Source organism: Lithobates pipiens, unplaced genomic scaffold (assembly GCF_037356315.1).
Source record: "Lithobates pipiens isolate NorthernLeopardFrog02 unplaced genomic scaffold, aLitPip1_a1.2 Scaffold_23, whole genome shotgun sequence".
In the NCBI taxonomy this organism is placed as follows: domain Eukaryota; kingdom Metazoa; phylum Chordata; class Amphibia; order Anura; family Ranidae; genus Lithobates; species Lithobates pipiens.
Genome location: NW_027507785.1, coordinates 321407340 through 321431675, shown reverse-complemented (window position 1 = coordinate 321431675; position 24336 = coordinate 321407340). Strand labels below are relative to the sequence as shown.

Here is a 24336-nt window from a genome sequence, read left to right as displayed (position 1 = left end):
ATCCAATATTTAAACAGTGAGTCCATATACATAGACCACAAAAACGATTATTATAAAGTGTGAAGATGAAGTCCTTCCAAAACTAAACCACCATATTCATGGAAAAACAGCCACTTAGTCCAATGAGAGGGTAAGTGTTCAATCCGCCACCAACATGTGATAAAAAATTTGCCGCTTACCAGAAAAACATGACCCCCCCACTACAGAGGGTCACACGAGACTTGTAAGAATGACAAATTGCGTCATCCAGGGGCATTTGTTTTGCGAAACGCGTAGGGCTGAGTGGTACGCTATACATCACCTCGTGTTTGTGACGGTTTCCAGGAGAACGGGTCTGTCTGTGTGCGTCCGGCCGGCGCAACGGACTTAAGGCTTATTTTCTTCTATACATTTTCCTTCTTTGGGTCTTTGAGGAATACGCTTGGGAACAGGCCTTCTTCCCAATCCCCACTGGAGTAGTGGAACCAGGAGGAAAGTGAGGATCCCCCTTTGGCCGGAAGTCATTCTTACAAGTCTCGTGTGACCCTCTGTAGTGGGGGGGTCATGTTTTTCTGGTAAGCGGCAAATTTTTATCACATGTTGGTGGCGGATTGAACACTTACCCTCTCATTGGACTAAGTGGCTGTTTTTCCATGAATATGGTGGTTTAGTTTTGGAAGGACTTCATCTTCACACTTTATAATAATCGTTTTTGTGGTCTATGTATATGGACTCACTGTTTAAATATTGGATGTTTTTGTTTTATTTTCTTTTATGCCGATAGAGGCCCACATAACGGAAATTTATGTTGTAAGGGTCAATTTTTATGTTCAAAGTTCTCTATATGTGCCTTACATTTTGCACACATGTTCACTAATTTATATATGGTTATCATACTGTGTTTTCAATTTATAATTTTTTTGTGCACAATCAATTGTTTGCATAAGTTAAGCGCGGCTTAGTAGTATATTTTTTCATTTTTTCTGTATTTATGTGACACAGCAAAGCCGCAGCTAAACGTTCATTCCCACAGGTATCACTTTAGAGTACATATAATTTACACTTTTTCTTTTACCTTAGCGCAGTTTTTCACATTCTTTCTTTAGCTATTAAAGAGGAACTGCAGCCCGCTCACATAATCTGTAATAAAAACATCTTTGCCATTCTGAAGCTTCCCGCCGACCACTTTGCATTTTATTTTATATATACTGTGATTCTGTACTTGCCAAATATGCTGCAGAGATCTCCCTCCACTGAGTCTGGCTGCGGCCATTATAACTGTGGGCAGCTGAAGCAGCTGCCTGTTCACTTCCTGGATTTACACAGAGACACGCCTCCAGCTCTGCAGCTCTCATTGGCCCCAATAATATGCAAAATGGTTGGAGGGGGAAGCTTCAGAATGGCAAAGATGTTTTTATCACAGATTATGTCAGCAGTTCTTCTTTAAAGTCAATCTAAAAAAAAAAAAAAAAAAACATAATCTTATAATCTCTCATTTGCCCGCAGGGCACATTTCACTGCTCCCTATACAGAAGTCACCTGACCCATTGATCTACATCTTCTATCTGCTGCAAGATGGCAGTTGAAGGAGCCGCCAACAATGACTGCAGAATTACATTTCCAAGGCGATCCGGCATGTTCATTTAATTTTGCAGACCCCCCCTAAAAAGCATCGTCTCCTGCCATAACTAATTAAATTACCCCCCCCCCCCCCTCATCCTGTCTCTTTATTTATTTACACCTGAAGTGTTAATTATATTGGTGTGCGTGTTATTACCACCAATTACTTTTGCCACCGTCACCCTTTTCATGTCGGCGGTTACATGCGAGGAGCTGTCACATCCATGTTTGTAGAAGAAGGCTGATGATACAATCCTCTCTATAAAATATTTAATTCCTCCAGGTCCCTGCTGGGAATTCCTCCTTCCCTAATACTGTCAGTGTCTGCGCCTAGTTCCCCCCCGGAATTTACTAGACCCTTCTAAGACTTCATCCCAGGCTCCTTACCGAGACACCTGAGTTGGGGGGGAGGGAGTATTCCTAGTTAAAACCCTCGCCTGCAAAAAAGCAGCACCTCAAACTAATTAGAGCGCCGCGTTCTCCGCGGCTCCGGGGGGGTCGCCATACACCCGTCAAAACGTGACAGGCAAGTCATCACAGGTGATGGCTGGAGGAATTAATTGACGGGAGGTAAAAGCAGAGAAATCATCGCTCCAAATTGGAAGACTGCCGTGTTCAAGTTAGAAAAGTGATCTGCGGAAGGGTTCTTTGCAGTACAGGTTGAAAATTGAGCATTCGTTTCAATGAAGTTAAAGCGATAGTAAACCCAAGAGCATTTATTATCCACTTGGCGACCAGGCCTTTTCTGGCACTTATTATTTTTTTTCTTATAACATTATATTTTATATATATATGGGCTGTTACTGATTAAAATTTTCATTTTCGATGAATTGATATTTTCTATATCAATTAATCGACTAATTTCGATTAATTATAACGCACATACAGATCCAACTACTTTTATCTGATCTCTTTGCATTGCAACTCTGCATTAGTCGTTGGTAAATGTGGTATACACTATATACAATCACCCGATACTAGTTAGTTTCCACAATCCATGACTTAACTTCACAGTTCACACAAATACGTTTTAAATTCAAACTGTAGCACTGCCGCAAGTCATTTTTTTTCCCACACAGTAGCGTGACAATCCCTCCACCTCCAGTCTAACTCATCACTCTCACCTTATGGCATGGACCCCTGTGCAAACAGGTGGTCATACAAGCGGGAATCAAAAGGGGTTAACACAGACCATAAACTTCTCTCACGTCTCCTTAGATCTCAGCAAGGACGTCAGGTCATGGGTGGAAAGAAAAGATCGAAGTGCTCACCGCTTAAGTATAAGATTTCATTTTTGTGTTCAAACACAAACTACTCACATAAAGATGATAAAAACAGAGCATGTAAAGCCGACAATCGTGTTAGTTCTGTAGAGCAGCAGCGGGTGACGTCATGCGTAGCTCCTCCCCCATACGCGTTACGTTCAATCAGAACTTCGACGTCACCAGAATCCTCCCCCCTTCCCTTCGTTAGCAGACGGAGGCACTTGGGGAAGGAGGGAAAGGTCCGGTGACGTCGATGTCCGTGATGTCACCGGATCTCCAACGAAACTCCCTGAAGACCCGGAAGCCGGCAGAGAGGTGAGTACCGATCAAAAGAATTTTGATCGATCAAAAAAATTAATCGATTAATCGAGGAATTACTCTTTAATTTCCACAGCCCTAATATATATATATTATGCCATTGTGCCGAAGTACATCGTCTTTCCACTGGTTGGCAAGCAGTTAATGAATAAAAAAGCAAAACCCAATGCAGTGCCTTAACCACTTCAATACAGGGCACTTTCGCCCCCTTCCTTCCCAGCCCAATTTTCAGCTTTCAGCGCTCTCGCGCTTTCAGTGACAATTGCGCGGTCGTGCTACACTGTACCCAAATGAAATTTTTATCATTTTGTTCGCACAAATAGAGCTTTATTTTGGTGGTATTTATTCACGACTCCGTTTTTTATTTTTTGCGATATAAGCGCAAAAAAGCGGAAATTTGGAAAAAAAAAACTATTTTCTTTTTTCTACTTCAATAAAAATCCAATAAAATCAAATTTTGTCATAAATTTAAGCCAAAATGTATTCTGCTACATGTTTTTGGTAAAAAAAAATCCGTTAAGTGTATAATAATTGGTTTGTGTGATCACGGACATATGTACGCAAATGATCATGTACATATGTGTGCAGGTGATCACGTACATATGTGTGCAGATAATCATTGGGACATGTGATTTTAGTGGGACATATGTGGGGGACATGTTTTTATTATTAGGGACATGTGTTTTTATTATTTGGGGACATGTATGTTTTGGGGACATGTGTGGGGATATTGTGTTTATACTGTGTGATGTGTTTACTGTGTGGTGTGTTTACTGTGTACACTAGACTGGTGATCAGTGAGTAAAAAGCTGTAAAAAGCAGCCCATACTCACTGATCAGCAGCCGGCTGCAGCGATCTGCTCTCCTCTCCACAGCGATGACTTCTGTGTGAGGAGAGGAGGAGCCGATTGCCTAGCAACCGGCTGTTTGTTTACATCACATGACGGCCGTGATTGGACACGGCCGTCATGTGATCAGGAGGGCCAATCACAGAGCCCTCCTGCCGATCTGAGATGCGCCGTGTCCGGGTGACACGGGCGCATCGGGATCGCGCCGCTGCACGGGCGCGCGCGCGCGCGATCCCGCTACTCCTGAATGACGTTCCTGAACGTCATATCAGGAGTAGGCGGCTCCCACCCGGCCGTATATGTGCATTGGCCGGGTGGGAAGTGGTTAAAGTATTTATACTCCTTTAAATGTTCCAAATTTTGTCATGTTACAACCAAAAACGTAAATGTACTTATTGGGATTTTATGTTATAAATCAACACAAAGTGGCACATAATTGTGAAGTGGAAGGAAAATGATAAATGGTTTTCAACATTTAAAAAAAAAAAAATATGTGAAAAGTGTGACTCAATCTCTACCTATTAAAGGTTTAGCCAAGAAGATATACTATAGATTTGGTACATATTGGTGAGTAAAATAAACAGTTATAAAACTTTTACCATATGAAGGTCAGAAAAGATACTAAATCATCATTGTTACATGCAAACTCTGAAGGAGAATAATAGAAAGCACCAGGTTATTTCCAACTGAGAGATGCAACAATAACTCTCCACCCCGGACTGAGAGACAGCAGACACGGGACCCAAACTGATATCCAGTGGCGGGATCAGGTGTTATGTGTAAGTCCCAGTCCATGAAGTTACACTAAAATCTGGATTACCACTGGGAATTCAAAAGGTCCCATAGTACAGCAATGGTATCTACCAATAAATAAATAAAGAAATATAGCATCCAACGTACAAGTCTTTTAAAAAATCTGTAGGGTCAGATGAGGAAAGGGTCTAGGGGAGGAAGGGCTAGGAAGAAGGGGGGAAGAGATAAGGTATGGGTGGGGGGGGGGGGGAGGTAGCTGTTATAGTTTTAATATTACATTAGTGCAGTTTGGGAACGCAGGCAACATGATGATCCTCAGATCTTGGATCCATCTCTACCTATTAACGCAGGGATCCTCAAACTACGGCCCTCCAGCTTTTGCGAAACTACACGTCCCATGAGGCATTGTAAAACTCTGACATTCACAGACATGACTAGGCATGATGGGAATTGTAGTTCCTGAACAACTGGAGGGTCATATTTTGAAGACCCATATATTAATGGTTCTACCATGAAGATATACTATAGATTTGGTACATATTGCCGAGTAGCATAAACAGTTGTAAAACCTTTACCACCTGAAGGTCAGAAAAGATACTAAATCATCATTGTTACATGCAAACGCTGAAGAAGAATTATAGAAAGCACCAGGTTATCTCCAGCTGAGAGATGCCACAATGGCTTTCCACCCCGGACTGACAGATAGCAGACACAAGACTCAAGCTGATATCCAGCGGCAGGCTCAAATGTTATTTGGAATTTTCCAGTCCATGGAGTTACAGTAAAGTATGGATTATCACCATGAATTCAAAACGTCCCATAGTATGGGAATGGTATCCACCAAAGAATATAAAGGTATAGCATTCATTGTAATATGTAGGGTCAGACGAGGAAGAGCACTAGGGAAGGAAGAACTAGGAAGAAGGGGGGAAAGGGATAAAGGACCCGAGACAAAAAAGGGGGGGGGGGTAGTTTTATAGTTATAATATAACATTTGTTCATCTCCTTTGCTTTGAGAATACAGGAAACTTGATCCTCAGGTCTTGGGTCAATCTTTAAAATCTGAAGGACCAACCACAAGAAGATACAATATAGATTTGTAGGTCAGTAAAGATAATAAATCATCATTGTTACATGCAAATTCTGAATGTGAATTACAGAAAAACACCGGGTTATTTCCAGCCACCGAGAGATTCCACAATGACTTTCCACCCAGGACTGGCAGACAGCAGACACAAGACCCAAGCTGCTATCCAGTGGCAGGCTCAGATATAATCTGTAAATTCCAGTGCCAGTCCATGAAGTTACATTAAAGTATGGATTACCACTAGGGATTCAAAAGGTCCCAAAAGCACAGCAATGGTATCTGCCAATGAATAGAAAGGTATAGCATTCAATGTCGTTTTTTAAAATTATGTAGGATCAGATGAGCAAAGGGGACTAAGGCAGGAAGGACTAGGAAGAAGGGGGAAAGGGATAAATGACCTGAGACAGGAAGGGGGATAATTTCATAGTGATAATATAACATTTGTTCATCTCCTTTGCTTTTAGAATACGGGAAACATGATGATCCCTAGGTCTTGGGTCAATCTTTAAAATCTGAAGGATCAACCACAAGAAGATACAATATAGATTTGTAGGTCAGTAAAGATAGTAAATCATCATTGTTACATGCAAATTCTGAAGGAGAATTACAGAAAAACACCGGGTTATTTCCAACCACCAAGAGATTCCACAATGACTCTCCACCCAGGACTGGCAGACAATAGACACAAGACCCAAGCTGATATCCAGTGGCAGGCTCAGATATAATCTGTAAATTCCAGTGCCAGTCCATGAAGTTACATTAAAGTATGGATTATCACTAGGAATTCAAAAGGTCCCATAGCACAGCAATGGTATCTACCAATGAATATAAAGGTATAGCATTCAAAGTCGTTTTTTTTTTAATATGTAGGGTCAGATGAGGAAAGGGGACTAAGGAAGGAAGGACTAGGAAGAAGGGGGAAATGGATAAATGACCTGAGACAGGAAGGAAGGGGGGGTAGTTTTATAGTGATAATATAACATTTGTTCATTTCCTTTGCTTTGAGAATATGGGGGACATGATGATCCCTAGGTCTTGGGTCAATCTTTACCATCTGAAGGTCCAACCACAAGAAGATACACTATACATTTGTACATATTGGTGAGTAGCATAAACAGCTATAAAACCATTACCATATGAAGGTCAGGAAAGATACTAAATCATCATTGTTACATGCAAACTCTGAAAGAGAATTATAGGAAGCACCAGGTTATTTCCAGCTGAGAGATCCCACATTGACTCTCCACCCCAGACTGGCAGACAGCAGACACGGGACCCAAGCTGATATCCAGCGGCAGGCTCAGATGTTATGTATATCTTTAAATTTCTATCAAGTGTGAAATCCAAACTGCACATTGTTCACACGACAAGCATGGCTGGAAGTAATAAATATTTCTGACACTCCATATTGGCAATGTGTTTTTCTGTTTGAGCGGCCTGACTTTGGATGACAGATTATTTAATAAAACTGAAACAGCAGCGTGCACAAAATGCCCTTCTACAGTCGCTTATAAGGAAAGGCTGCTAAAAGGGGTCTGAACGCCCCTGTTTGGAATGCAGATTGGGTAATGTTTAAAAGACACAAAGAAAAGTCTATTTTTTGCTATCCTCTCTTTAGTCTGTCCGCCCTCCCACCATCATTCATACCTTGGTGGGAAATTCCAGACCTTCTTTCTCTCTCTTTTTTTGCTTTAAAGCATATCCTCATTTGGTGGGATTTTTAAGGCAATCAAAAAATGTTACTTAAAAAATAAACATAATTTTATTGAAATTGACTATTAAAATTGTAAAAAGGAACATTATACAATCTTCAAGTAAATAAGGTTCAACATAGCATATATAGCATATATCTAAGATGATTTAACAATAGAAGGAATACATGAAGTGATATCCCCCAACTACTTGCTGGTATTCCACCCCAATGAGTTGGGGTATAAATATATATATATATATTATAGGGGTAGGTGTATAAATATATATCGTCCCCCGCTTGTGAGAGGAAGAGGGTCCTCCCTCGAAACGGTAAGCCATTTGCGATGCCATCTGGTTCCCCCCAACATCCAGTCCAGGTTGTAGGTATCTAGAGACACGGTTCCATTTGCTGGTGTATTAACAAGCCGTTTTAACTTGTTTGTTTGTATGACTACTGCTGTTACACTTTTTAATACATTTTATCTTTGGTAATGCACAAGGTCGGTGCGCCCTCCTTTCTTCTTTATATGTTTCAGCTCTAAGGATCCCCATTGTTCTGAAGAGGGCAGCAAGACCATTGGCATTCCACATTTTATCCAAAGGCTTGGCTGCACCACCTACCTATAGACTAAGCCCCCAAGCGCAGGGGATTGTGTTGTGTTGTTCGAAAACGACTTCACCTCTGTTCCGGCTATGGCAACCGTGGTGTGTGTCATTGTTTGCATGTAATATTCAATAAATGGACTTCAATCATGTCGGTGTGCAGCCAGTTTCTTCCTTCATACGTTTTAGAGTTGCAAAATCAAGAAAAGTAGTTATTATGGGTTATATGGAGGAGGCGTGGAAGAAATAAATCCTAGGATTTTTACCCGTTTAGAAATAATAAAAGGGGGATAGGAGGTGAGTCCAGGGACATTATCAGGGGTAAGGGATAATATAAAGGGTAAAGGAAGTAAGTTCAGGAACATTATTGGGGTAAGGGGTAATATAAAGGGGGTAGGAGGTGAGTCCAGGGACATTATTGGGGTAAAAGGTAATATAAAGGGGGTAGGAGGTGAAACCAGGGACATTATTGGGGTAAGGGATAATATAAAAGGTATAAGAAGTGAATCCAGGGACATTATCAGGGGTAAGGGATAATATAAAGGTAATAGGAGGTGAGTCCAGGGACATTATCGGGGGTAAGGGATTATATAAAGGGGGTAGGAGGTGAGTCTGGGGTCATTATCAGGGATAAGGGATAATAGAAAGGGCATAGGATGTGAGTCCAGGGACATTATCAGGGGTAATTATTAATAAAAATGGGGTATAAGGTGAGTCTGGGGACATTATCAGGGCTAAGGGATAACAAAAAGAGGATGGGAGATAAGTCCAGGGCCAGTGTCAAGGGTAAGGGATAATATAAACTGAATAGGAGAGGAGTCTGGGGACATTAGTGGAGTAAGGAATAATATAATGGGGATAGGAGGTGAGTCCAGGGACATTATTGGGGTAAGGGGTAATATAAAGGGGGGTAGGAGGTGAAACCAGGGACATTATTGGGGTAAGGGATAATATAAAGGGTAAAGGAAGTGAGTTCAGGAAAATTATTAGGGTAAGGGGTAATATAAAGGGGATAGGAGGTGAGTCCAGGGACATTATTGGGGTAAGGGGTAATATAAAGGGGGTAGGAGGTGAAACCAGGGACATTATTGGGGTAAGGGATAATATAAAAGGTATAAGAAGTGAATCCAGGGACATTATCAGGAATAAGGGATAATATAAAGGTAATAGGAGGTGAGTCCAGGGACATTATCAGGGGTAAGGGATTATATAAAGGGGGTAGGAGGTGAGTCTGGGGTCATTATCAGGGATAAGGGATAATAGAAAGGGGATAGGAGGTGAGTCCAGGGACAGTATCAGGGGTAAGGAATTATATAAAGGGGGTAGGAGGTGAGTCTGGGGTCATTATCAGGGATAAGGGATAATAGAAAGGGGATAGGAGGTGAGTCCAGGAACATTATCAGGGGTAATTATTAATAAAATGGGGTATAAGGTGAGTCTGGGGACATTATCAGGGGTAAGGGATAACAAAAAGGGGATGGGAGATAAGTCCAGGGCCAGTGTCAAGGGTAAGGGATAATATAAAGGGGATAGGAGAGGAGTCCGGGGACATTAGTGGGGTAAGGAATAATATAATGAGGATAGGAGGTTGTTTCAAGTAGTAGATGTCTCTCTCTCTCTCCCCTCTGGGGGTAATAATTAGAGTCCTTGGATGCCCCTATGGTCATATCGCTGGCAGGGTCAGTTCACTCCTTTTCTCTCTAATTCAAATAAGCTTTAGTGGCTGGACCAAATACATTCCCTCATTTAGCACTTCACCCTTCTGGTGATTGAAATCATACATTTTGTTGGGTTTTCCTTTTTTTCTGTATATAACACCCCCCCCCCCCCCCCCATACACACACCACCGCGTCTACCACCAACCTATTCCATAAATTACTAGAAACCCAAATTCAGGACAGAAGTCTCTAACTGCATTTACTAGCATGTAGGTCCGCATGAAAACATACACAATGGAGATGATTTAATTTGTTGAAGCTCTTTGTAGGAGCTTTATTTAATTTCTAGTACATTGACCTATTTCCCTTAGTGATTGATGAGGAGGGGGGTGAAGAGAGAGAAAAAGAACGAGAAAGGAGAGAGATCAAAGAGAGAGAAAGAGAAACGGAGGTAGAAGAAGCAAGAGAGAGAGAGGGATAAAGATTTGGAGCAAGAGCGAGAGAAGAGTGCTGAAGACAGAGAGAAATAGAGAAGAGAAGGAATAGAAGAGGAGAAAGCTGGGCCACCTACAACCACCAGTAATAGTCTGGTTTAAAATCTTGAAAGTGTCCTCAACCCAATCCTCCTTTATGGCAGCGTAGTATGGGGCCCTGTCACCTACCCAGACCAAGCCGAATTGGAATTTCAGCCCAAAAGAACGATCCCATGTGGAATTCTGCAGGCATCACCTCCATGTCCATTCAAGCACCTGCAATACTGCCTTAAAAAAAACGTCCCTAATGGAAAGAGTAATGGTGGTGAGAAAAAGAGATGATGAGTGAGAGAGATTAATCAATGAACCTCTCATGTTCAGAGATCAGGCTGGAGGTCCAGTAGCTATAGCAGTAGAGAGGCTCAAAATGACCACAGGATAGGTATACAAGCAGGTCACCCTGGTGGATGACGTGAGCACATCTGAGGTGCAGGGCCTAAGCACTAACTGGTGTTCACCAGAGCTCCTGATGGTGGAGATGGATTTTGCTTCATGTTAGTACCAGGTCGTGGTCCTCGGGATCGCTCCATCAGGAGGCGTTCCAGTCGGAAATATAGCAGACAAGGATCAAGCAGAAGCGTAGTCAGTAAACAAGCCAAAGGTTGGTAACAAGTGGTCGCAGGCTTGGATCAAGCAGAAGCGTAGTCAGTAAACAAGCCAAAGGTTGGTAACAAGTGGTCGCAGGCTTGGATCAAGCAGAAGCGTAGTCAAGGAACAAGCCAAAGGTCAGTAACAAGTGGTAAAGATAGAGATGGCAGCAAGAGTGATAAGAGTGAAATATTGGCTGGAGACTGGAAAGAGTACAATAATCTGGAGTGCAATAGCATGGCATAAATAGGAAGTCCATGGGAAGAATAAAGAGTAAAGTGCTAAAAATCGGACCCTTTTTCGCAACACGTCATAGTAATGCGTTGGGCACGCCACTGCACTGCATTTGCCCAATACATAAGTCTAAATGAGCCCTAAAGAAAGATGGAGTCCAGCTTTAACATAAAAATGGGTTCTCCCGAGGGCGCTATGGCCTGCACTTACCTGCAATTACTCTCAGGCCTTTCCGGAACTGATAGACTAACCTGCCATCTCATTTAAATACACTTTATGGGGGGGGGGGGGGACGTCAGAGACATTGGAGTATTCTGTTCTCTGAAAAGGTGGAGATTGACTGTAACATTTCAACACGGATGGTCGCAGGCCATGCGGAGACGCATAACTTTGAGCGGCAATCTAAAGCGATTATTTTATCTTTTCTGCAATGCAAATAGCAGTGAGTTATGGGATCGCTGATTCGGAAAGCCAGGCTCATGTTTAGTAGATGCGTTATGTGGCAATCATTTATCAAAGGCAAACTATATTAATGGGATTATGGAATTAGACGGATCCGGCTTGGTTGTGGAGGCGACGGGTTCATGGGAAGAGTAAAAGGTTCAAGGTTCAGCAGAAACGAGCTACAAGGGCCAGGCAAGGTTGTCTAAGAAATCAGGCAAGGAGCTGTCAAGCATCTCAAGTGGATCAGTGAAGAAGAGATACTGCCAGACACAGCAGAGGTTGCAGGTTCAGATCCGGGTCCTGACAAAACCAATCAGGAAGTCACAATCCGGACATTGAGGCAATAAAATACATAGGACATAGGACATCTTGTTCTGCCTATAAAAAGCTTATTTGAATTTTAGAGAGTGTAAGAGGGTGTCAGAGAGAGAAGAGGGAGAGCAAGTAAGAAGGAGGGACAAGGTATTCAAAAAGTTTTTCGGCATAAGTTATACAATTATAGGACTAAGGGGAGGCAGGGTGAGTGAAAAAAAAGTGTGAGAGAGAGAGTGCAGGAGAAGAGAGAGAGGGGGACAGGAGAAAAGCGAGAGAGAGAGAGAGCAGGCAAAGAGAGAAAGAGCGCAGGAGAGAGAGTGCAGGGGAAGAGAGAAAGAGAGAGAGTGCAGGAGAAGAGAGAGAAAGAGAGAGAGTGCAGAAGAAGAGAGAGAGCAGGAGAAGGGAGTGCAGGAGAAGAGAGAGAGAGGGAGGCAGAAGAAAAGAGAGATAGCACGCAGGAGAAGAGAGAGAGAAAGAGAGATTGAGTGCAGGAGAAGTGAGAGAGAGTGTGCAGGCGAAGAGAGAGAGAGAGTGTGGGAGAAGAGAGGGAGTGTGCAGGCGAAGAGAGAGTGCAGGAGAAGAGAGAGAGTGTGGGAGAAGAGAGAGAGTGTGCAGGCGAAGAGAGAGTGCAGGAGAAGAGAGAGAGTGTGGGAGAAGAGAGAGAGTGTGCAGGCGAAGAGAGAGTGCAGGAGAAGAGAGAGAGTGTGGGAGAAGAGAGAGTGCAGGCGAAGAGAGAGAGTGCAGGCGAAGAGAGAGAGAGAGTGCAGGAGAAGAGAGATAAAGAGTGCAGGTGAAGAGAGACAGAGAGTGCAGGAGAAGAGAGAGTGCAGGTGAAGAGAGAGAGAGAAATAATTAGGGAGAAGGGGAGAAGAAAGAGAGAGAGAGAAAGAAAGGAGGAAGGGAGAAAGAAGGAAAGAAAGAAAGGGATAAGAGAGAAAGAGAAGGGGAGTAGGGAGAATAGAAGGAGTAGGGAGAATAGAGGGAGTAGGGAGAATAGAGGGAGTAGGGAGAATAGGGAGAATAGAGAGAGAGGGAGAATAGAGGGAGTTGGGAGAATAGAGGGAGTAGGGAGAATAGAGGGAGTAGGGAGAATAGAGGGAGTAGGGAGAATAGAGGGAGTAGGGAGAATAGAGAGAGTAGGGAGAATAGAGAGAGTAGGGAGAATAGAGGGAGTAGGGAGAATAGAGGGAGTAGGGAGAATAGAGAGAGTAGGGAGAATAGAGGGAGTAGGGAGAATAGAGGGAGTAGGGAGAATAGAGAGAGTAGGGAGAATAGAGAGAGTAGGGAGAATAGAGAGAGTAGGGAGAATAAAGAGAATAGAGAGAGTAGGGAGAATAGAGGGAGTAGGGAGAATAGAGGGAGTAGGGAGAATAGAGGGAGTAGGGAGAATAGAGGGAGTAGGGAGAATAGAGAGAGTAGGGAGAATAGGGAGAGTAGGGAGAATAGAGGGAGTAGGGAGAATAGGGAGAGTAGGGAGAATAGAGAGAGTAGGGAGAATAGAGAGAGTAGGGAGAATAGAGAGAGTAGGGAGAATAGAGAGAGTAGGGAGAATAGAGGGAGTAGGGAGAATAGAGAGAGTAGGGAGAATAGGGAGAGTAGGGAGAATAGAGGGAGTAGGGAGAATAGAGAGAGTAGGGAGAATAGGGAGAGTAGGGAGAATAGAGGGAGTAGGGAGAATAGAGAGAGTAGGGAGAATAGGGAGAGTAGGGAGAATAGAGGGAGTAGGGAGAATAGAGAGAGTAGGGAGAATAGAGGGAGTAGGGATGAAGAGGTGGAGATCAATCTGGGCCGACAAATGTAAAATTGCGATTTCTTCTCCCTACAGAGATGTATTTCCCGTGTGAAGGGGAAAGGGCTGAGCTGTGAGGTTTTTGCCTTTCATCAGTATGCAGGCGGTGGGATCAGCTTGAGTCACCACCGAGAAGAGTGATTACACATTTCCGCGTCACTGGCGCACGTTAAAAAGACCTCCCAGACAAAACAGGATGTCTTCCTAAAAAAAAGAGTAAATCCTAAATTGCTTCTCTGAATCTGAGGGCAATGAGGCTCCACTTCTCCCATCCTTATACCTGAGATTTTTTTTAAATGACCTGTCTTTGGCCACGCCCATTTTGCAATTTTTTTATTTGGGGGGGGTTGCGCTGAGCAGGGTGTGAGAGATCAGTGTTCTCTAATTGTGTTTTACTTGTCAGTGGAATTCTGGTTTAGCCGCATGTCTAAGCTTTGCCTTTGAGAGCCCATTCCACTGAATGGGCTCATAACACACCCTTAACCACTTGCTGACCACCTGCGGCAAGGCGACCCAGCTGCACAAATCTCCATAGGTGTACATTGGCTCCTGAGCTCACTTTTGTGGGTGCGCCCGCACTCCCATTGGCCAGCGGGGGGGAGCCAATCAGTGGGTCTGGCGGACTCGATGCCCCCTGGTGGCCACCCGCAGTGACCAAACGGGGATCTGTCTGTGTAAACAAGGCAGATCTCCATTCTGACGGTGGAGATCTCATGGACCTGGTCTTTATGCTATTTGGGAGGACGGATCTGTGTGTTATCCCAGGCAGCCCATCCCCCCCCCCATACACTTAGGACACACAGTGAAGGAACACATTTAACCCCTTGATCGCCCCTGATGTTAACCCCTTCCCTGCCAGTGTCATTAGTACAGTGACAGTGCAAATTTTTAGCATTGATTACTGTAACAATGCCACTGGTTCCCCAAAAAAGTGTAAAAAATGTCAGTAAGGGGGCCGTTCTGTCCGCCGCAATGTCACAGTCCCACAAAAAAAAAAAGTTGATATCCGCCATTACTAGTAAAAATGTAAAAAAAATTATAAAAATGGCAGCCATTACTAGTAAAAATATATATATATAAAAATTTCAGTAAGGTGTCCGATCTGTCCGCTGCAATGTCACAAAAAAAAATCGATGATTGCCGCCATTACTAGTAAAAAAAAAAAAATTATAAAAATGTCAGTTAGGTGTCCGATCTGTCCACTGCAATGTCACAGTCCCGCTAAAAAAAAATGCTGCTAGCCGCCATTACTAGTAAAAAAAAATTATAAAAATGTCAGTTAGGTGTCCAATCTGTCCGCCGCAATGTCACAGTCCAGCTAAAAAAAAAAATCGCTGATTGCCATTACTAGTAAAAAAAAAAAAAAATTATAAAAATCGCCATAGATCTATCCCCTATTTTGTAGACGCTATAACTTTTGCGCAAACCAATCAGTATATGCTTTTTTTTGCCAAAAATATGTAGCAGAATACATATCGGCCTAAATTAATGAAGAAATTTGTTCTTTTACAGGGTTTTTTTTGGAAATATTTTATAGCAGAAAGTAAAAAAATATCATTTTTTTTTCAAAATTGTCGCTCTTTTTTTGTTTATAGAGCAAAAAATAAAACCCGCAGAGATGATCAAATACGACCAAAAGAAAGCTCTGATTTGTGGGGGAAAAAAGGACATCAATTTTATTTGGGTACAGCGCCGCGTGACCGCGCAACTGTCCGTTTACAGCGACTTGGTGCCGTATCGCAAAAAAATGGCCTGGTCATTAAGGGGGCAAAACCTTCCGGGGGGCTGAAGTGGTTCAAAACGAGGGTTTAATACCACTTTAAGTCCTGTGTTAAAATTCCATCTTGAGCGTTTGAGATCTGTAAACAACTGGCTGTATAAAGATTTTAGATGTAAATATAATAATACTTTACCAACTTTTTAATATGATAAATACTTTTACCAATTGTCAGTTAAAGCGACGCGGCGCCGTAAGAAAAATGGCCTGGTCGTGAAGGGGGGTAAATCCTGTAAAAGGGGTTAAAGTGCTAAAAATCTGAACCTTTTATTTTTTTTCGCAGAGCCCATAGTAGTGCGTCGGGCACGCCGCAGTGCAGGTGCGCTGTCCTAGTGCATTGCATTTGCATTGCATTAGGTCTGAATGAGCCCTAAAGGAAGATGGAGTCCAGCTTTAGCATAAAAAATGGGCCGTCTCCCGAGGCCGCTACGACCTGCACTGTGCATAGACGGCAATTACTCTCAGAGCTTTCCAGGACTGATAGACCAACCTGCCATCTCGTCTAATTACATTTTATGGGAGACATTGGAGGATTCTGTTCTCCGAAAAAGGTGGAGATCGACTGCAACATCATTTCAACACGGATGGTCGCAGGCCATGCAGAGACGCAGAACGAGGAGCGGCGACCTAAAGCGATTATTTTATCTTTTCTGCAATGCAAATGGCGGTGAGTTATGGGATCGCTGATTCGGAAAGCCAGGCTCATGTTTAGTAGATGCGTTATGTGGCAATCATTTATCAAAGGCAAACTATATTAATGGGATTATGGAATTAGACGGATCCGGCTTGGTTGTGGCGGGGACGGGTTTAAGGGCAGAGTGACAAAAGACGCAATTACTGTGATAGACGCAGGTGTATTGTCCTCCCGGGTGTAGATTGTAAAGAATGAGAATGTATACAATGTATCCCCTGATGGCTACAGGAAATAAAAAAAGATTCCTTAAAGGGAAACTCTCTGGATTGGAATAAGTCATTATTGCTTCAAAGTGGTTGTAAACCGCTAGACGCTTTTTTTTTTCCTTAGCCTCCAAAGTAATGTCATAATGTGCTAGTATGCATACTAGCACATTATGTTAAACTTACCTTAAAACAAACTTCTTCCACGCAGAGATGTCAGCGCTGCAGGCAATGCCGGGACAAGGTCATCTATAGCCTAGGGCGAACATGCCAACCCCCCCCAGGATGAGCATTATGTGTCAAAAATACCCCCCCAAAAAAATTAGCACCAATCTAATCAAACTCCCCCCTCCCCCGTACGTATTCACCCTCCAGTTAAAATCCCCCCCAGCACAAATCCCCCTCCCCAAAAATTTTAATAAATATCACCCCTGCTTACATAAATTCTCTACCACTAAAATGTCCCCTCCAAGTACACATCCTCTCCCCCCACTCCAAATTCCCCCCCCCCCTCCCAGTACAAATCCCCCGCCCAATCCCCAAATTTCCCCTCCTAGCACAAATCCCCCCACTCAGCCCTATTAACACAAATCCCCCCCCCCCACCCCAAAATATATATATATCACCCCTCCTAGGATAAATTCTCTACCACTAAAATTTCCTCTCCAATTACACATCCTCTCCCCCCACTCCGGAGAGGATGTGTAATTGGAGAGGAAATTTTAGTGGTAGAGAATTTATGCTAGGAGGGGTGATATAAATAAATATCACCCCTCCTTACATAAATTCTCTACCACTAAAGTGTCCCCTCCAAGTACACATCCTCTCCTCCCACTTCAAATCCCCCCCCTCCCAGTACAAATCCCCTGCCCAATCCCCAAATTTCCCCTCCTAGCACAAACACTTAAGTGTTTCGGAACATCAAACCAATTTAAACAATAGTCAAGGACAACACAAGTAAACACAAAATGCAATTTGTAAATGAAGGTGTTTATTATTAAAGGTGAAAAAAAATCCAAACCATCATGGCCCTGTGTGAAAAAGTGATTGCCCCCCTTGTTAAAACATACTATAACTGTGGTTGTCCACACCTGAGTTCAATTTCTCTAGCCACACCCAGGCCTGATTATTGCCACACCTGTTCACAATCAAGGCATCACTTAAATAGGAGCTGCTTGACACAGTAAGGTCCACCAGAAGATCCTTAAAAGCTACACATCATGCCGAGACCCAAAGAAATTCAGGAACAATTGAGAAAGAAAGTAATTGAGATCTATCAGTCTGGAAAGGGTTATAAAGCCATTTCCAAAGCTTTGGGAATCCAGCGAACCACAGTGAGAGCCATTATCCACAAATGGCGAAGACATGGAACAGTGGTGAACCTTCCCAGGAGTGGCCGGCCGCCCAAAATTACCCCAAGAGCGCAGCGACGACTCATCCAAGAGGTCACAAAAGACCCCACAACAACGTCCAAGGAACTGCAGGCCTCACTTGCCTCAGTTAAGGTCAGCGTTCATGCCTCCACCATCAGGAAAAGACTGGGCAAAAATGGCCTGCATGGCAGAGTTCCAAGGAGAAAACCACTGCTGAGCAAAAAGAACATCAAAGCTCGTCTCAATTTCTCCACAACACATCTTGATGATCCCCAAGACTTTTGGGACAACATTCTGTGGACCGATGAGACAAAAGTGGAACTCTTTGGAAGGTGTGTGTCCAAGTATATCTGGCGTAGAAGGAACACTGCATTTCATAAAAAGAACATTATACCAACAGTAAAATATGGTGGTGGTAGTGTGATGGTCTGGGGCTGTTTTGCTGCTTCAGGACCTGGAAGACTTGCCGTGATAAAAGGAACTATGAATTCTGCTGTCTACCAAGAGATCCTGAAGGAGAATGTCCGACCATCTGTTCGTGTACTCAAGCTGAAACGAACTTGGGTTCTGCAGCAGGACAATGATCCTAAACACACCAGCAAGTCCACCACCGAATGGCTGAAGAAAAACAAAATGAAGACTTTGGAGTGGCCTAGCCAAAGTCCTGACCTGAATCCTATTGAGATGTTGTGGTATGACCTTAAAAAGGCCGTTCATGCTCGAAAACCCTCTAATGTAACTGAATTAGGACAATTCTGCAAAGATGAGTGGGCCAAAATTCCTCCAGGACGCTGTAAAAGCCTCATTGCACATTATCGCAAACGCTTGGTTGCAGTTATTGCTGCTAAGGGTGGCCCAACCAGTTATTAGGTTTAGGGGGCAATCACTTTTTCACACAGGGCCATGATGGTTTGGATTTTTTTTCACCTTTAATAATAAACACCTTCATTTACAAATTGCATTTTGTGTTTACTTGTGTTGTCCTTGACTATTGTTTAAATTGGTTTGATGTTCCGAAACACTTAAGTGTGACAAACATGCAAAGTAACAGGAAATGAGGAAGGGGGCAAACACTTTTTCACACCACTGTATATCACCCCTCCTAGCATAAATTCTCTATCATTAAAATTTCCTCTCCAATTACACATCCTCTCCCCCCACTCCCGAATTCCCCCTTCCCAGTACAAATCCCCCGCCCAATCCCCAAATTTCCCCTCCTAGCACAAATTCCCCCCCCACTCAGCCCTATTAACACAAATCCCCCCACTCAGCTCTATTAACACAAATCCCCCCACTCTCCCCCCAATAAAAAAAATTAAAAAATCACCCCTCTTAGCATAAATTCTCTAACACTAAAGTGATCAGATTTTTTTTTTTTAAGGGACTATGTAAAAAAAAAAAAGGGAAAAAAAGAAAATAAGGATTTTTTTTTTTTGTAAAGCGCCCCCATCCCCGCGCAACAACGAAAAATGCATACGTAAGTCGCACCCGCAAATGTAAACGGTGTTCAAATCACACATGTGAGGTATCGTCGCGATCGTCAGAGTGAGAGAAATAATTCTAGCAAAAGACCTCCTCTATAACTCTAACCTGGTAACCGGTATACTTTTTTAAAACGCTGCCTTTGGAGATTTTGTAGGTACCGTAGTTTGTCGCCATTTGAGTGTGCGCAATTTCAAAGCATGACATATTAGGCATCTATTTACTTGGCGTAGCATCATCTTTCACATTATACAAAAAAAAATTGGGATAATTTACTGTTTGTTTTTTTTTACATTTTATGTGTCTTTTTTTTTCCCCCCCAAAATAATGCGTTTGAAACACCTCTGTGCAAATACTGTGTGACAAAAACTATTGCAACAATCACCATTTTATTCTCTAGGGTTGGGGGCTCTCAACTTTTTTTAAGACCAGAGCCTGGTAAATTTTCCCAAAATCTTCCATGCCGCCCACATTAAAAAATAAAGTTTATACCCATGCACTAAACGTAGAGGATTGCAAAACATGCATGGAAATGCTGGAAGGCTCTTGATGGGGCTGAGTGTCACTATGGGAGCTGTGGAGTGGGTTAGGACATTCTGCCTGAGCCCTGTTGGGGATGAGGCTGGGGAGCACTGTGGGGGATTGGGGTACACGAAAGGGATACTGTTGAAGGTTGCGAATACTAAGGAGGGCTGGAGACTCTGTAACAGGCTGGAAGGCACTGTGGGAGGCTAGGTGGCACTTTGGCAGGTTGGAGGGCATTCTGGGAGGCTAGGTGGCACTGTGGCAGTTTGCAGGGAGTTCTGTGAGGCTAGGTGGCACTGTGAAAGGTTTGAGAGCACTATGGGAGGCTGGGTGGCACTGTGGCAGGTTGGAGGGAATTCTGGCAGACTAGGTGGCACTGTGGCAGGTTGGAGGGCATTCTGGGAGGCTAGGTGGCACTGTGGTAGGTTGGAGGGAATTCTGGGAGGCTAGGTGGCACCGTGGCAGTTTGAGGGCACTATGGGAGGCTAGGTGGCACTTTGGCAGGCTGGAGGGCATTCTGGGAGGCTAGGTGGCACTGTGGTAGGTTGGAGGGAATTCTGGGAGGCTAGGTGGCACTGTGGCAGTTTGCAGGGAGTTCTGGGAGGCTAGGTGGCACTGTGAAAGGTTTGAGAGCACTATGGGAGGCTGGGTGGCACTGTGGCAGGTTGGAGGGAGTCCTGGGAGGCTAGGTGGAACTGTGGCAGTTTGTAGGGAATTCTGGGAGACTAGGTGGCACTGTGGCAGGTTGGAGGGCAATCTGGGAGGCTAGGCGGCACTGTGGTAGGTTGGAGGGAATTCTGGGAGGCTAGGTGGCACTGTGGCAGTTTGCAGGGAGTTCTGGGAGGCTAGGTGGCACTGTGAAAGGTTTGAGAGCACTATGGGAGGCTGGGTGGCACTGTGGCAGGTTGGAGGGAGTCCTGGGAGGCTAGGTGGAACTGTGGCAGTTTGCAGGGAATTCTGGGAGACTAGGTGGCACTGTGGCAGGTTGGAGGGCATTCTGGGAGGCTAGGTGGCACTGTGGTAGGTTGGAGGGAATTCTGGGAGGCTAGGTGGCACTGTGGCAGTTTGAGGGCACTATGGGAGGCTGGGTGGCACTGTGGCAGGCCGGTGGGTGCTGTGGAAGGCTGGGTGACACTGTGGCAGGTCAGAAGGCACTGTGGAGTTTGAAGAATTTCAGGGTGCCTGGGGGCACTGAGTGCTTCTATGGGAGGTTGGAGGTCACTATGGAAGGAGGAAACTGTGGGAGGTTACAGGATCTGCAGCTGGTTGAAGGCCCTGGCTAAGGGAGTCCAAAGCCCAGCAGTATGCCATGGCCCGTTGGTTAAGAGTCACTGGCCTAGATTATGATATTTCCCCACAATAGAAGATCTTTCAAAAACCAATGTCTTCTGCCTTTCCTGCATTGAAGCCTCCATAAGAATCTTTGGCATTCGTCACGTCTGAGAGTCACCATCCCTTCTCCATGAGGAGACATCACAGCTCAGAAACACCATGTGGTTTTAAACACAGTGCATACATTGTAAGTCCTGAATAATTGGAGGACTCACACCCCTCCCCCCCTCCATCTCCCGAAATGCGTTGGCTATTCTTAAACGACAAACATTTCACACCAATCTTCAGGCTACTCGAACATTTCCTACTAGGTGGTGCTCCTAACCCAACGCTAAAAAAAAAATTTGATTCTCAAGCATCCAAAACTTACAGAACCATCAGACGCCGGTGACTTTCCCCAACGTTTTGGTTTCAGAACACAGCAGTAGTGTAGGAGAGGAAACTACAGTTGGGGGAGGGGGACATGGGCATCCAACACTACTGAAAGTCTTGAGTGCAAAAGAGTCTGATGGAGGTGACAGAGTCTGAAGTAGGAGCCACTGGACCTCCTCAATGGAGAACAGCCAACAAGGAAAATACTTGACCAACATGGTAACCATTCTACCCTCTATGCAAAACCAAAATTCTGGCTGTAGACATAGTTCTGTGCCTCAGACACCGCATTGGGTCCACACAAGCCCATGGCTAGGTGTATAGTAAAGGGATTTGCATTCTCTATCCTTATGCTATTTCCATTGCTGCACATTGTCACAGGAGGGGGAGACATAGGAGCGCGACAACCTCTCCACCTGAGCAAACTTCCAGCCCTACCTTCGGGGCTGTAGTGACCCAGATATTAAATGATCATACGTACTAGCATGTTGGCTCAGCAGACCATGGCTGCCTTTATTATCTGCTTGGCCAATGAGAACAACCTGCCTTGTATATGAAAGCATCTGAGAACAAATGGCTCATTGTAACCTCCCTGGTGGCATCTCCTATCCTATTCTAACCTGGATATAAATAAGTAGATTTTCAAACCAAAATGTACTTTTTAAGAATATTTATCAGATTTTCTGATCATTAGTGGGGTGAAATTAATGTTCGTTTTCGACGGCAGCAATGAGACATTTCGAAGGAACAGGAGAGATGGAATTTCTAACATTATATGTATGATCACTTATACAATTACTGCACCCTCCCCCCCAAGTGTGACCCCTCGCCCTGTAGCCCAGGCTCCCCTATCCCACCTCTGGGCTCAGGGTGGCCATGGTGGGTGTTACTGGGAAGGGTGGAGGGAGCTCAGCAAAATGTCTGTTCGCTGATCCTCCCTCTGGTGAATGAACCCGGAAGCAATGTATATTGCATCACTTCCAGGTCCGAAGCTGCCATTCCCTGGGAGTGCTAGCCAGGAAAAAAAACAGCTAATGGAGCATGATCTGTGCTCCGTTAGCTCAGTGGAGTACACAGGGAACATCAGGAGTCTAATAGACCCCTGATGTCTCCATAAAGAGAACATGTCACGAGGTGTATGCTATGACATAGGCATACCTCCAAACATTCTGAAATGGGAATGAGGGACACCTACTAGCAAATGTATGTAGTCATAGGTCACGTCCCCCTGCCACACCCCCTTAAAGGAGAATTAACCAAAAAAAAAAAAGGTTAATTAAATCCACAAGGGCTTTTTTTTACTACTACTATTCCTTTATATTGGCTTTTAAAATTGACAAAGGCAGCAATTTAGAAATTGGATGAAAGGTTTAGTGCTGGGAAACACTTTTTGAAAGATAAAAAGTGCATTTTATATACATCTATATAGATCAGACCAAAATGAGGGGCAAATGAGGAAGAATGAGGGACAGAGGGACATTGCTCCAAATCAGGGACAGTCCCTCGAATTCAGGGACAGTTGGGAGCTATGCACACGATCCCCTGCCCTGTAGCCCAGGCTCTACTATCCCACCTCTGGGCTCAGGGTGGCCACGGTGGGTGTCACTGCGTAGGGCGGAGGGAGCTCAGCAAACATCTGTTTGCTGATCCTCCCTCTGGTTAATGAACCAGGAAGCAATGTATATTGCATCACTTCCAGGTCCGAAGCTGCCATTACCTGGGAGTGCTATCCAGGAAAAAAACAGCTAATGGAGCATGATCTGTGCTCCGTTAGCTCAGTGGAGTACACAGGGAACATCAGGAGTCTAATAGACCCCTGATGTCTCCATAAAGAGAACATGTCACGATGCGGAATTCTATGACATAGGCACACCTCCAAACATTCTGAAATGGGAATGAGGGACACCTACTAGCAAATGTGTGTAGTCATAGGTCACGTCCCCCTGCCACACCCCCTTAAAGGAGAATTAACCAAAAAAAAAAGGTTAATTAAATCCACAAGGGCTTTTTTTTACTACTACTATTCCTTTATATTGGCTTTTAAAATTGACAAAGGCAGCAATTTAGAAATTGGATGAAAGGTTTGGTGCTGGGAAACACTTTTTGAAAGATAAAAAGTGCATTTAATATACAACTATATAGATCAGACAAAATGAGGGGCAAATGAGGAGGAAAGAGGGACAGAGGGACATTGCTCCAAATAAGGGACAGTCCCTTAAAATCAGGGACAGTTGGGAGCTATGCACCCTTCCCCCCATGTGACCCCCCGCCCTGTAGCCAAGGCTCTACTATCCCACCTCTGGGCTCAGGGTGGCCACAGTGGGTGTTACTGGGAAGGGTGGAGGGAGCTCAGCAAAATGTCTGTTCGCTGATCCTCCCTCTGGTGAATGAACCCGGAAGCAATGTATATTGCATCACTTCCAGGTCCGAAGCTGCCATTCCCTGGGAGTGCTAGCCAGGAAAAAACAGCTAATGGAGCATGATCTGTGCTCTATTAGCTCAGTGGAGCACACAGGGAAAATCAGGAGTCTAATAGACCCCTGATGTCTCCATAAAGAGAACATGTCACAAGGTGTATGCTATTACATAGGAGGTTATTTTCAATACAATTATGAAAACAATTAAACATATAGACAATTTAAGGATATATATAGGACAATGTGTATATCAATGTATCCTTTATAGTTACATAGTTAGTCAGGTTGAAAAAATACACAAGTCCATCCAGTTCAACCACAAAAAAATAATAATAATAATATCATACAATCCCATATACCCAATTCTATACCCACAGTTGATCCAGAGGAATAAAAAAAAAAAAAAAAACAAGCAGAGCATAATCCAATTTGCTA

The 24336-nt window shown here is 43.9% G+C and overlaps 1 protein-coding gene and 1 long non-coding RNA gene across 20 annotated transcripts in view; one reads left to right on the top strand and one right to left on the bottom strand.

Annotated features, from left to right (window-relative positions):
- Window positions 1-24336, bottom strand: part of DAB1 (DAB adaptor protein 1) — a 1102825-nt gene that overhangs the window by 1061102 nt on the left and 17387 nt on the right. The gene's annotated exons all lie outside the window — the stretch shown is intronic.
- LOC143927057 (uncharacterized) lies at window positions 6295-8315 on the top strand. Its single transcript, XR_013262233.1, has 2 exons — window positions 6295-6423; window positions 8099-8315. It is a non-coding gene; the product is annotated as an uncharacterized LOC143927057 (long non-coding RNA).